The following is a 4,155-nucleotide window of genomic DNA, read 5'->3' on the forward strand; positions in this document are numbered from 1 at the left end:
TAGAAGCTTTTTTCGAAGCCCACGAGATTGTCGATCCGAAGAAGCGTCGGGCCTTACTTGTTGCCGCCCTTAGTACCAAGACTGTAGATCTCCTGGCAGGCCGTTGTGCGCCTAACAAAATTCAGGATCTGACGTACGGAGCAGCAGTTCAAAAACTGACCGAGTACTTTGCACCGAATGGCAACGAGATAGCGGAGTCTTATCAGCTTTTCACAAGGAATCAGCAAGCTGACGAGTCGACAAGCGACTTCATTGTCGAGCTACGGAAAATGGCTAATAGGTGCAATTTTGGCCAGGCGCTAAAGAGAATGCTGCGTGACAGGCTTGTCTGCGGTCTACGGGATGCTGGAGGGCGGCGTAATCTGCTAGCAAGGCACACGCTCACGCTGCAGGAAGCAGAGGATGTGGCGCTAGCCGCTGAGATGGCTGCACGCAACGTACAACAGATGGGAGATGGGCCAATCAGAGAGGGCGTCCACGCAGTACGAACGAAGCAAGAGCGGCAGAAGTTCTCCAGAAGACCACAGCCAGACAGGATGGGAAATTCGAACAATAAGTACAGACCGGCTGCCTTTGCTGCGGAAGCGACAACCACAAGACCGCCAAATGCAGGTTCCGCCGCGTTGAGTGTTTCTCTTGTCGGAAGAGGGGACACCTGGCTTCAATGTGCAATTCCAAGCCACGCCAAGAAAACGTAGCTCACTGTGAGGAACCATCCTCGGACAGCGAGGACTACGGACAGTTCCTGTTACACCTCCGTGAGTCGTCGACAGGACTGGTTCGGCCGATATGGCGAACGTTACAGTGGAAAGGGGTGCTTGTGAAGATGCAAGTGGACACAGGGTCACCAGTGTCAATAGTGACATGGCCAACTTATGCCCAACATCGCCATCGCTGGCCCAGGCTCGACAAGTCGTCGTTTCAACTGAGTTGCTTCCTAGGGAGACTACCAGTGAAAGGACAGCTGAAAGTTCCTGTCACCTACGACGGAAAAACCGCCAACGCGACGCTAGTAGTGCTCGGCTGCTCAGGCCCAAACCTGTGTGGGCGAGACATAATTCAAGCATTCCAGCTGACTGGAGGCCCAGTGCTCAACGTGGACGTCAACGACGGTAAGCCGCCAGCTGCTGACCAAATTGCCATTGCTGCTACGCTAAGGGCGGAATATGCCGATTTGCTTTCGCGAGGTCTCGGATTAATCAAGGGGCCTCCGGTTCGTCTACAGTTACGCGAAGGAACCGTACCGCGATTCTGCAAGGCCCGTACCTATACCGTACGCGCTACAAGAGCCTGTAAATGCAGAAATCTCAAAGTTGGCTGACACGGGCATACTGACGCAGGTCGCCAGCGCCGAGTGGGCTGCGCCACTCGTTCCCGTCGTCAAGAAGGACGGCTCCATCCGCTTGTGTGGAGATTTTAGAACGACAGTCAACACAGCATGCCACACGGAACAATATCCGCTGCCAAAGATAAGGGACATATTTGCGAAGCTCAGCGGAGGGCAAGCATTCAGTACAATAGATTTGAAGGATGCATACAACCAGCTACCAATAGATGACGCGACAAAGAAGCTGCTGGTAGTAAACACGCCAAAAGGGTTGTATAGCTTCAACCGGCTGCCGTTTGGAGTGGCGTCGGCACCGGCAGTTTTTCAGAAGCGAATGGAAGCACTGTTGCAAGGGCTACCGGGTGTGCAAGTGTACTTAGACGATGTGGTGCATGGTCGCCGAGAAAAGAGGAAATTGTGACACGTTGCGCAAAGTGTTCCAGCGGTTCAGGGAAGCCGGTGTTAAACTTCACCCGCTCAAATGCAGATTCCGTCAGTCGGGGGTGGAATTCTTTGGTCACCGCATTAGCGCAAAAGGCCTAAGACCAAAGTCGGAAAACATCGACGCGCTATTACGAATGCCCCAACCTACGTGTGTAACGGAACTTCGCGCGCTACTGGGTCTCGTTACGTATTACAACGCATTCTTGGGGAACTTGGCTACAGTGCTTGCGCCATTATATGAGTTATTAAGAAAGAACAGGCCTTGGCAATAGGAAGCTAAGCAAGAAAATGCGTACGAGGCAGTGAAGCGGTTGATAAAGGAGGTGCAGATTTTGACCCACTATGACCCAACAAAACCACTCATCTTGGAGACGGACGCATCCTCATGCGGTATCGGGGCAGTCTTGTACCACAGAGTGGACGGCGTAAACCAGCCAATCGGGTTTCAATCTCGCACCCTCCCTTCAGCCAAGCGGAATTATGCTCAGATTGAGCGCGAAGCCTTAGCAGTGGTATTCGGCGTGACGAGGTTTCGCGAATATTTGCTGGGAAACCAATTTACATTCGCCACAGATCATAAGCCGCTGATGCGCCTTTTTAGTCTCGATAAACCAATACCACCCTTGGCAGCAGCAAGGATACAGCGTTGGGCACTTTTACTCGGTGGTTACAAGTATTCCATTGAGTATAAACCGGGAAAGGACATAATTGTGGCCAACGCATTGAGCCGCCTTCCCGTACAAGCGCCGCATGATGACAAGACAGTGAAGTCAATGTTGAAAGATGAACGGGAGTACGTGCTACTAACAGACCACCTGAACACAGGGGTGGTGTCTTCGCACAATTTGGCCTAAATGACGGCACGTGATGGCACGCTCATGGCGGTTATGCGTTATGTTCGGGAAGGCTGGCCAAGGAAATTACCGGCAACACAAGAAGCATTACGACCTAGGTTCCAAAAGAAAGACGAGCTGACATGCAGCCATGGTATTGTTTATTGGGGCTATCGGGCCGTGATACCCGCCGCAGCTCGGAAATCAATGCTGCAGCTGCTGCACGATACCCATCAAGGCATGTCGGCGATTAAAAGTCTAGCACGGGCACCTTTCTGGTATCCCGGACTTGACAAGGATATCCAGAATATCGTACGCGCATGTGCAGTATGCCAGCAAAACTGCAGCATGCCACGCGCGCAAGAGCCGGTTCCGTGGCCGGACACATTTGAGCGATGGTCTAGAATCCACGTTGATTTCGCAGGACCAGTCGAAGGGCGAATGTTGATGATCGTAGTGGATTCGCATACCAAATGGATAGAGGTTGTTCCGCTTAAAGTAACCAGCGCAGATAACACTGTTGGAGCGTTACGGGGCATTTTCAGCAGATTTGGGTTGCCACGAACAGTTGTCTCCGACAACGGGGCCCAGTTCACAAGTAGACAGTTCCGCCAATTCATGGAAGATAATGGCATAGTACACCTACGATCTCCTCCGTATCATCCGCAATCCAACGGGCTGGCAGAAAGGGCAGTGCGCACTGTTAAAGGTCTGCGCAAAAACGTGCATGGTACCCTTGAAAGACGCCTGGCCCGATGGCTACTGCGTTATCGGCGCACCCCACTCCCAAACGAAAAGACACCTGGCTTCTTGCTTCTTGGATTCGAACCACGTACTCTGTTGGATAATGTGGTGTCACGACCTTCTTCTGCTGCAGGAGCACTTCCGCGCAGACATTCGCCCGGACAACCGGTCTGGTGCAAGGACTATAGGGCAGCTGCGAGCTGGAGACCTGGAGTGATACAGAATACCAGGGGCGCCCGCCTGAGCACGGTTAAGACGGAGGATGGGGAACTATGTGAGCGTCATGAAGATCAGCTACGACACCGCGCGGAGGCTCAGCAACCAACATCGTTGGACGAGGAAGGCGCTGAAAGGAACGGAGGGTTAGCCCCACCAAACGAAGATGCAGACCCTCTGGCGGGTTTTTCGGGTACCAGCCCCAATTCCTCGGCTAGCGAAGAGCACTAAACGGGAGCTGCCAACACAGGAGTCCCGGAAGAGCACGACACGGGTACTGCCAATGCTGGACCTCTGGCAGTTCCAATTCGCAGATCAACCCGGCGTCGCAAGGCGCCAGACCGTTTCTAGAGCTCCTCCTAAGGGGAAGGAATTGATGTGAAGTCAGCAATTCACGCACGCCACGAGCGCATGCGTCAATGCCTGAGTGACATGACGTCACGCCAGAGTTTACTACTTAAACGACTAACTCAATAAACGTGCGTTCATTCCTGTTCCTGCGTCCATTACTTCATCGTGTCCCATGCATGTAACACTAGATTAACTTATATACCACATGGCTACATTGGCCAAACTTCATCTTTTTGGACA

Source organism: Dermacentor variabilis, chromosome 1, assembly GCF_050947875.1.
Source record: "Dermacentor variabilis isolate Ectoservices chromosome 1, ASM5094787v1, whole genome shotgun sequence".
NCBI lineage: Eukaryota > Metazoa > Arthropoda > Arachnida > Ixodida > Ixodidae > Dermacentor > Dermacentor variabilis.